The 10036-nt window shown below is 54.8% G+C and overlaps 1 protein-coding gene across 5 annotated transcripts in view; it reads right to left on the reverse strand.

Annotated features, from left to right (window-relative positions):
- The window catches only part of SLC6A6 (solute carrier family 6 member 6), an 82707-nt gene extending 75345 nt beyond the window's left edge, over positions 1-7362 (reverse strand). For 4 of the 5 annotated variants that reach the window (XM_073901711.1, XM_025885714.1, XM_073901710.1 and 1 more), the window contains exon 1: positions 7083-7362. The gene's annotated coding sequence lies outside the window, so the exon portion shown is untranslated. The remainder of the gene's footprint in view (positions 1-7082) is intronic. The other variant, XM_073901712.1, reaches the window with a different exon arrangement.
- Positions 7363-10036: the final 2674 nt, after the last annotated feature.

A 10036-nucleotide genomic window follows, 5' to 3' on the forward strand; every position in this document is an offset into this window, starting at 1 on the left:
GACTCTTGGTCTCAGGGTTGTGAGTTCGAGCCCCATGATGGCATGGAGCCTACTTAAAGAAGAAGAAGAAGAAGAAGAAGAAGAAAAGGGAGGACGGGCCTTGTGGCATGAGCATGGGCAGAGCCAAGAGAGCCTGAGGCTCGGTTTAGGAGCAGAAATCAGCCAAATCACGAGGAGGTGGGGAGAAGTGGTAGCAGATGAGGGTAAACACTGGCCAGAGGCCAGAACCTGCGGGGCCTCGCATGTCAGGCCAAGGAGTGTGAACCTGATTTCACAAAGCACTAGGGAGCCACTGAAGGCCTCTGAGCAGGAGAGTGGCATGCCCACAGACGGTGCAGAGGGGTGCCTAGGAGGCATGGAGGCTGGCAAGGAGCCTGTTGTCTCAAGCTGTAGGGCCATCCCCCCAGAGAGGAGATACCAAGTGCCATCTGGTGAGAGAGCATGAATGTCCTTGAAATCGCGGCCCGGGTCTTCCATGAGGCCTCAGCAGCCATCATCCCCAGGTGCCAACTGGCTATAGGGCAAGAGGGCAGAGCCCTCGGGACCGCCCCCTTCCGGTGCCCTTCACCCACTTAAGCATGACTTTGCTGGAATCCACTTCACCCCTCCACCCCGCACCGCTCTGCCCCAAACCTGGCTTGGGTTAAGGACTTTCTGCTGGAAAGGGGATGGTGGAACCTGGCAGCGAGTGGCTTAGCACTTTCACTGTGTGCAAAGAAGAGCCGTGGGGGAAGGGCAGGGCTCTCCAAATGTCCATCCTAGGGATCCCTCAGAGATGTGGTCCGAGCTTCTGCTTAATGGGGAGGGTAAAGCTCCAGGGGACTAGGGAGGACCCGAGTGAGCGAAACCAGAACTCAGCTCTCCTGCCCGCCAGCCCTCTTGCAAATTGCCTGGATTCTATCCCGCACCACGGCCAGGAGCCAGAGCTGCCCACAGGAGCCAGGAGGTCCTGCTGTCCAGGACCCCACCCCGGTTTCTGTAGGTGTCTCCCGGGCAGCCGAGTCCTAAGGAATCTTTTGGCTCAGTACAGCTTTGTCCCCTCACTCCCCCTTCCCATTAGCTGTGTTAAAATTAGCATCGGAATTGTGAACGTGGTCATCAAGAGTTTGAAGCAGAGGTAAAAACACTGCCTCGAGATTTACCTGTTTAACAGAATTACTGAATGGAGGCTGAGTCTGGGGAAGAACCGCAAGTTTGTGAACAATGGCCCTTTTGATAGCTTATCAGCCTGGCTCGGACCTCAGCCTTCTGATCCCTAAAGTGGATGGCGGGGAGCCTTCACTCAAAGATCCCGAAGTCTCCATACTCCCTGGCCAGAGGACCACTCTCCCTCAGACCTTCCCTGCTTTTCCCTGCCTGGACCACTGCCTGCCCTTGGCAGAAGCTGCCTGGAATTGTTCATTAACCTCTTCCTGATACAGATCTTCTCCCCTCCCGTGAGACTGAGCCACTTGAGCGCAGGGGCTGTTTTATTTACTTATCCCTGCCCTCCTGGCCTTGGCCTTCTGCCTGACACCCCGTAGGTGCTCAGTGCGCATCTACCGCGCCACTGGGGGGATCAGGACGGGCTCTGGTTCTAGTTCCCCTTCTTACTCAATCCCAGCTGTGTGAGCTACAGCAAGTCACTTTTCTGAGGCCCGGCGAACTCATCCAGAAGATGGGGGTAAGAACCCCTAAGTCAGGCAGAGGCCTTAAATGCAAGAAGGGAGATAAGGCATCTGGGGTGCTCCTTCCCATCTCAGAATGCCAAGTGGCCTCGGCCTGCTTCTTTGCCCACCTTCAGGGAAGCTCAGAGTCACCGGGTGGGTGCTCTGCATTCACTGCGCTGGCAACGCATGCGGTGATTAAGGCAGGCCAGACTAGGTGAGTGATTCCCAAATGCAGACTAGCCATTCAGAGTGGCCTGGCAGATCTGTATGTTCTGACAAGCGGCGGTTCCACAATGGTCCATTGTTTGAAGAGTGAGTGGCAAAACCAAGAATGCCATTTTCGATAACACTAAAACAAAACTACAGCTAACTTGCTGAACATGTCCTAAATAGCCCCAGATCAATGAGGAAATCAAAACTGAAACGAAAACTGATCTAGAATGTAATAAAAAAGTATATGTCCCTGTAGAGAGCCGGGGGTTCGGTTAAAGCTGTATGCAGAGGAAAATGTATAACCTTACAGGCCTTTATTGTTATTAGAGAAAGAGACAGACAAACAGACCTACTGAGGATTAGAGTGCACTTTTTTTTAATGATCTTTGAGGATCACTTTTAGTTTATACAGTTTTGTATTGCTTGAGGTGTATTTTTTTTTTTTTAAGATTTTATTTATTTGAGAGAGAGAGAGCAAGCACCCATGAGTCAGGGGAAGGGAAGAGGAAGAAGAAGAAGCAGCCTCCCCCTGAGCAGGGAGCCCAATGTGGGGCTCCATCCCAGGGCCCTGAGATCATGACGTGAGCCGAAGACTGATGCTTAACCAACTGAGGCACCCAGGCGCCCCTAGGTGTATTATTTTTGTAACTAAAAGAATTCTTTGACATATTCTCATAAAGTTAACATCTATGGACCTTAGGACCCAGCAGTCCCACTCCTAGAGAAATGTACAATATAAGCTCACTGAAACACTTATACAGGAATGCTCACAGCAGCTTCATTCATAATCACCCCAACCTGGAAACACCCCAACGTCCATCAACAGGTGACGCCATTCAATGGAATACTATTCAGCAATAAAAGGAATTACCTAGTGATAAACTCCATAGCATGGACGGATCTCAAAAACATCAAACAGAAAGAAGCCAGAGACTAAAGAGTATCCACCACACAAGTCCATTTATATGAAGTTCTAGGCTTGGCAAAACTAATTCAGGGTGACAAAAATCAGAAACTCATCACCTCCGGGAGGGGAAGGGCATGAGACGACTAACTTTCTAGGGGAGCTGGAAATATTCTCTACCTTGATCTGAGTGGTAGTTACACAGGTGTATAAATTTGTCAAAATTCATCAAACTGTAACAGACTCTTTGCATTTCACAGCATGTAAATTATATCGCAATTTAAATTTAAAAAAAAATCACATGATTTTTTTATACATATTCCCAGGCTCCACCCCATGAGGATTGATTCAGTGTGTCTATGCTGGACCTGGGAATCTGAATTTGTAAAAGAGGAACTCAAGTCATTCTCTGCCTGATTAGAGTTACCAATGCCCAATCCCTGGCCCCTACATTCCCCTTCCCTTTTATTGTTTTGGGTGATTTGTTGTTTATACATTGATTTTTACAAGACAGTTGGTTGACTCACAGAGCTTTAGAAACAACACAGCAATTTCCATTCTTTCTGCCCTCTTTCGGCCACCCATAGCCCCTGCCCCTCAGCTCAGGTTTCTAAATGAAGCCTCTGTGGGAGGGGAAACCCCAAAGCCCTGTCCAGGGCAGACATAATTCACCCTAAAGACTCCTGGGCTTCATGCTCCCAGGGAGGTCAAAGCCGGTAAGTTAATGGCCTGTGTACCTATTAAACAGCATGTCCAGGCCTTCACCTTGTGTTTACAAAAAGAGCTCAGGGCAAGATTCACTGGCATGGAAAATGCTTTGTGGCCTGACCAGCGGTGGCCTGGCCACCCTCGGTTTCCTGGACCCCAGCCTAGTTCCCCAGTTACCATCAGGGGTCTTCTGGGCTCCTGGGTTTAACTAGCTTTTCCACTGTTGCCCCTAAACCCAGTCTGATGCCGTTTCTATCCCTGCTGCCCTCAGAATAAAGCTCAAGCCCGTTTACCCAATGCTCAGGGCTGTCTACCACCTGGCCCCTGTTTTCTCCAGCAGGAACCCTGCAAGGCTTATTCTACAAATATGCTTGGCTATTTCATGCCACTGTGCCTTTGTACCTGTTACGTCCCCTGCCCAGAACGCCAGCCCATTACTGTTCCTCCACTCACAGAAGATGCCAGCTCTGACATCACCTCCTCTAAGAGGCTGAAGTGCCTTCTGCCTATGACCCCGCCATCGGTGCATACTCAGTCACCTGAGTCTTCACAGCACACCTCGGATGGCATGGTCAGTGCCCTATCTCCCTCTGGACTTTGAGCACCTCGAAAGCCAATATTCTACCCCAAATCTAGTGCCAGGCCAGAGCTGACCTTAGCAAGATTTATTAAACAACTAGATGAGGCACATTTAAAAAGAGCTCTCTTTCACACTCGAAGGCCACCCTGGGCATTTCCACAGCCACAGCTCCTCCCCAGAACCCATAAATTCAAACAAACACTTGGGCCACGATAAGTTGGCCAACGCAGAGGAGGGAGATGTAGCCCCAAAGAATCTGACTCTTGCTTCTGACCTTCTGCAGAAGTGAGTGATCAGCCTGTACCCGCTGGGGTGAAGCTGGGCTTCCAAGGCCAGCCCTATTCCCGCCCAGACCCCCTCCAGCTGTGGCTCAGCTGCATTCTGGGCGCTCCTTGTAATATATTTGTCAGCTCTTTCCTATATACAGGAATGTGTTCAATGACTCACAAGTGTCTTATCATTTTGGGACCTTTGGAAAGACTTTCAGAGAAGTGCAGCTCCCAAGTCCTCTGACAGGTTGACAGGCAAACAAGTTGGGAGTTAGAAAATACCATCACCAGCGCCCATAGCCTCTTGTGAACTGATACTTGTGTAGGGAGAGTGGCGGGGCTCCCCCAGAAGGCACACAAAAGGGAGAATGAATAACGAGGGACAGAATTGAGGTGCCGGTGGGTCCCGCGCACTCTCCCTCCAACCTTGAGGACTGGAGGATCTTTGTCCCTTGTTTTCCCCAGGTCTTGACCACAGTCCAAGTTCAACTCCTCAGCACATCAGTGACTAAAGCTCCATGGGGCCCAAACTCACAGCTGGCCAAGGAAAGACCTTTGAGGCCCACTCCTGCCACCGTCCGATCAAGGCAAAGTCCCCAGCGCAGCTCTCAGTTTGCCCATCTCTAAAATGGGTACTTCCCACTAAGGCCTCCTGACTCTACAAAGCAGATGTGACCTGATCGCTGCAGGACGAGAGGAGAGGAACCGGGCAGAGGAGGCCCACTGCAACTGCATTATGGGCCAGCACAAGGGTATCCCCGAAGGACAAAAGCTCAAGAGTGCACCTTGGCCCTGCCACATACCAGTGACCTGAGACCTCGTGACACCCTCTAATCAGCAGCTACGAAGCCGAGCCCGGCTTTACAGCTTACCGCAGGCTTATTCACCCTCATCTCCCTCAATCCCCTCAAGGGCGCAGCGAGGCCGGCACTGGCGTCCTTGCTGCCCAGACAGCCAAGCTGAGGTTCAAAGAGGCCAAGAGAATCACCCAAGGTCACCTACTGACTAAGACAGAGTAACTGAGGCACAGTAACTGAACTGAGCTCTCTGGGGACATGCTCCTGCCTCTCAGTCCCCATTTACCCCATAACCAGTCTACTCCACCCATTTTACAGATGAGGAAACTGAGGCCCCCCCAAAAAAGGTTGCACAAGGTCAAGTAGGGGCTGAGCCAGGCCTAAGACCTCTAGCCATTCTGCCAATCCCACCCTGTGGTGGGTTCTCAGCCAGTGCCCTCGGGCAACCCTCTAATCCCCCCAACACCATCCTGATTAAATTCCTTCCCCCACGCACCGCCACACCTTCTCATGCCCACCCCACACTCCCAGGATGACTCCCTGGTCGAGAGAGGCAGGCGGTTGCTAAGCACTCACCCGCTCTTTCTCACAAAAATAAACTCCTTCTGGCTGGGAGACTCTGGATGAGATCCCCTCCCTTCTAGCCAAGAAAAAATTAAAAAGAAATTTTAAAAAGATCTCCTCCATGACATTTATTTAAACGCCAGCAGTGCCAAAGCGTGGGCCAATTTACCGAAGTCCAAACGGAGCCAGCCACGCGCCACTAAACCTCAGCCCAAAGACCCTCCGCTCAAGTGTCTGGGCAGTTATTGAGCTGATTTATTTCTCCAGGCAGGAAATGGGGGCCTGGGCTGCCTCCCAAGGCTTTGGGGCTAGTCCTAGGGGACACCAGGATCTGGCAGGGGCCAGGCAGTGACCAAAATAGCCAGGCTGGTGGCCTGGCTCAGCACACACCTCCTTCTGAATGCCGGGGGCAGGGGGTGGCCCACAGGTCCCCCCTGCCAGTTTAGGTTGAAGATTTGGGGCTGTCGCAGAAGGTGCCTGGGATTCTCTATCTGGCTTTCCTGGTGGGAGGGGGACGAGAGAACCTCTTGCTCAAAAGAGGAACCCTCAGAAGGAAGGAGAAAAGGCTAGAAGAGGATGTGTCCTGCTGTCCCTGCCTGCTGCCCATTTGGCCCCCAGCTGTCCCTTGGGGCCTCCGTCCTGCCACTCAAGGCGGCTGGACGTTGGCACTGCCACCTGCACGCCACACACGGGCAGCACCCTTGGAGCCATGCCCCCCTATCACCTCGCCCGACTCAGTGCCTGCCCTGGAGAATCAGCTCCAGCTGGTCGGCCCTCTAGGCACCAGGGACACTCCCTCAGGTACAGCCAGGACACACAAGTGCCTGCAACCAGGGGCCCGGAGACACAGCCACGCTCAGGGACACACACGTGCACAGCCAGGTACTCGGAGACACAGTTACATACAAACAGGTTCACACCAGACACACACCGGGACACACAAGCGCACACATCCTAAGACACATTGACACGGCCACACTCAGGTATCACAGACACACCAGAACACACGGACAAGCACAACCCAAGACACAGAATAGCAGGCACACACTGGGACACACGAGTGCATATTGCTGGAGAAATGAAGGAACAGCCACCCTCGGAAACACAGGGACATGGAGATACACAGAGACACCCAGTGAGACAGAGACACCCACCCACCCACCCACACACACACACACACACCCACACACCCACACACACACACACACACCTGCCGCCGGCACGAAAAGCCCAAGCCCTTTCGCGGGGAAACAATAACAGCCCCGCCAGCGGGTCTGCGCGGGCGACCCTCCGTCCCTCCCTCGGTGGCGAGAGGGGCTTGGCGGGGAGGTCCGGGCTGGCGGGAGCGCAGGGATAGGGAGGGGACTCCGCGCGCCCGGCTCCCTGTCCCTCGGGTACCTGGGGTGGCCGCGGCGCTGCGCTCGGCTGCACTCGGTTCCACTGGCCGGGGGCTGCCCTCCTGCTCGGTCTCTGGCCCGCGGGCTCCGTGCTCCGCGCTCCTTCTCCGCGTGGCTGGGTCTCTGGGCTCGCGGTCCTCGGGGCTCGGAGCTGGCGAGCGAGCGGGGCTGCGGCCAGGGCCCGGAGCTCGGCGCTGGCGGCGGCGCGGAGGAAGCGGTAATTTATAAGCGGCTTCTTCCTGACCTCGCGTGTCTGTTGTCTGAGCAGGCAGCTCTCAGCATCACCCATCCTGCTGGGTGGAAAAATACCAGCTTGGCCGGGCCGGGGGCGGGGCCGGGGCGGGGCCGGACGCCCAGCCCCGCCCCCCATGCGGACTCACACAGACACACACACGCACACACATACACTCGCACACACCACACACGCACGCGCGCACGGGCTCGGACAAAGAGCCCGGGCTCGCCGAGCGCGCGCGCACACACCCTCGTGCTGCGCGGCGAACACTCGGCCCACTGCTTCCCGCATTAGAGAGCACTTTTCGAGGAAACCCTTTCCCTGCAAATGCTGGTGCCAAGTGGTACAGCCGGTTCTCAGCCTCCTCCTGCCTCCGGATGAAGAGCAAGGGAGCCCCCGGCCTCCATTCACTCCCTCCCCTAACACCAGCCGCCGACCCCCCACCACTCGCCCATCCACCTGGCTCATGGGAGGGGCCTGCGGCTCAGCTCCTCGAGTGGCCGGGTCTAAACTACTCCCACGCCTCCTTTCGCCTCCTCCCTTCGGGCGATCATCCAGGTTCTCAGAACCTCGGTTTGCTCCTCCGAAAAATGGGCACAGTGACCCTGCCCTCGCTGCCACCCCGGAGGCACGAGGGTGACCTGAAACTGTGATGTGAAGCGGTCAACAGCTCCCGGATTCTTGGCTTTGGCTTTGCTCCTGCTGGGTCACCTTGAGGGAGTTACTTAGGCTCTCTATTGCCTCAGTTTCCTCATCTGTTAAGTGGAAATAAATGTAATAGAACCTATCTCCTCTGGCTGCTATGAAGAGCCAAGGTTAACAGTGTAAAAAGCTCAGAACAGCACTGGGCACTTAGGAAGTGCCAGGCGTCACTGCTGTGACTATTTTTAAATGAAAATGGGGAATGTGCCATTATTCTTGTCCTTATTTGCATGAGCGGCTCCTCTGAGACCATTTTTCACACTCATGCCCTGTGTGGGCATGAGGAGTGCTGTGTGACCTCCAGCAACGCCTGCCCCTCTCTGAAAACTCTCCAGTTTCTCCTCTCCCTGCCCCCCTCTCTGCACCTGGGAGGCTGTGTGGAGAACACGTGCCTCCTTCCACCTTTTAGACTGAGAATAAAAGAAGAAATACATGCTCCACAGAGCCATCCCCCACGTCGTCCTTGACCCAGCCTGCATGCACTGCCTGGAGGGGGCTTCCTAACACCCTCTTCCTGAAACAGCCCCAGAGGGAGGACTGAGGAGCAGGGTTGGAGAGATGACACTTACTCTCTGCCTGGTTTCCTCACTGAGGCCCCCTGCTATCTGCCTCCATCTTGACCTTCTAGCAGGCTACGGTCACCCCTGGCTACAGCTGAGCCAGACACTGGCCCCTCTCGGCGCATGCCCTCCCTTGCCTTCCTCCAGGGCTTCCTCCTGCCCTTCTCTGCAGTCCTCAGCTGCCCCTTCCTCCAGGAGGCACCCAGCCACCCCAGGTGGCATCCACTTCCAGGCTCATCAGCTCGGTCCTTCAAGTTCATGGTGACTGCACCCCTTTTATAGGTGAGGAAAGCAAAGCTGGAGAGGAGAAGAAACTGAGTCCTCACATCTCTCCCTTCCTTCCCGATTTGAGTGAGGCTCTTCCATGAGCTGGAGGAGCAGATGGCAAGCAAAAACTCCCAGGCCTCCCCGTGCGGGTCACCACACACAGTGCAAAGTGGCAGGTCATAATGCGGTTAAGTGACTCTGGAGAGGCGGCTTTGACTAAGCCAAGGGGTTGAGGGGAAGGGAGGGAGAAGCAGAGGGAGCTGTTGTGCAAAAGCTTGTTGGCAAGAGTGGTTGGGCCCTAAGCAAAGGTGTGGGCCAGCTGAGGGTCACCAAGAGCAGAGAGCGAGCGGAGGCAGTGGAGTCCTTGGGAGGAGCGTCGGGGGAGGAGGAGTGAGGGGAGTGGCCACATCCAGGGCTGCGATCTGGAAAGGCCCATGGGATCCTGCGAACTCGAGGCGGGTCAGCATAGTGCAGACTGTGCCGGCGTGGGGCCCACAGATGGGGCTTGTCCAACCCTGTGCCTTCCTCCTCTAGAGTGTAAGTTCCATGAGGGGTGAGCTCTTGGTCCTTGGTGCCCCCGTTGAGCCCTGGGGTTCATCAGAGGGCCCGGCACACAGTAGACACTCAATAAATGTTTGTCGCACTTCCTCTGTTCAGCAGACCCTTAGACAGATAGCACTTGGTTGCATGCCAGGCACGGCCCAAGGCCCTTGTGTACTTCAACTCACTGACTCCTCCCAACAACCCAAGGAGGTTCCTACTACTAATCTCCCCCATTTACAGAAAGGAAAACTGAGCCACAGAGAAATTAAATAACTTGTCCAAAGTCCTTCAGTGGGTGAGTAGTAGAGCTGGAGTTTAAACCCAAGCCAAGAAGGAGAAGCAGCAGGGGAAAGGGGAAGGAGGAGGGGAAGGAGAAGAGAAGCCAGGGAGGGCTCCAACCTCAACCCCAAGGAAAGCTGGCCCGAGAGGTAGAGAAGGGCTGGGGGACAGGGGACCTGGGGCAGGATAGGGTGGACTGGAGAGAGCGGCCCATGGAGGCCAGAGACCCCCAGTCTGCATTTCCCCCCCTGCTGCTGCCTGCGTGCCCACTCTCTGGGGGTCAGCTTCCTCATCCCTGAGACGCAACAGTGAGTCCTGCTTCACTGAGTCATTGTGAGGAAACGTCTCAAACTGGAGGGCCCTGCACTG

This window comes from Callorhinus ursinus, unplaced genomic scaffold, assembly GCF_003265705.2.
Source record: "Callorhinus ursinus isolate GAN/ISIS: 27379988/994484 unplaced genomic scaffold, GSC_fseal_2.0 scaffold15, whole genome shotgun sequence".
Classification (NCBI taxonomy): domain Eukaryota; kingdom Metazoa; phylum Chordata; class Mammalia; order Carnivora; family Otariidae; genus Callorhinus; species Callorhinus ursinus.